Source organism: Arachis duranensis, chromosome 9 (genome assembly GCF_000817695.3).
Source record: "Arachis duranensis cultivar V14167 chromosome 9, aradu.V14167.gnm2.J7QH, whole genome shotgun sequence".
NCBI lineage: Eukaryota > Viridiplantae > Streptophyta > Magnoliopsida > Fabales > Fabaceae > Arachis > Arachis duranensis.
In genome coordinates, this window is record NC_029780.3 from 67,038,661 (window position 1) to 67,038,931 (window position 271).

The following is a 271-nucleotide window of genomic DNA, read 5'->3' on the forward strand; positions in this document are numbered from 1 at the left end:
GCACACCCTGGAGGAAGAACCTGCTGGCGTTTAAACGCCAGTAAGGCTAGCAGATGGGCGTTTAACGCCCAGTCTGACACCATTCTGGGCGGTTAACGCCAGAAAAGGGCACCAGACTGGCGTTAAACGCCAGAAAAGGGCAAGAACTTGGCGTTAAACGCCAGAAATGGGCACCAGCCCGGCGTTTAACGCCAGAATTGCCACAAAGGGCATTTTTGCTCGCCACTTGGTGCAGGGATGACTTTTCCTTGACACCTCAGGATCTGTGGAT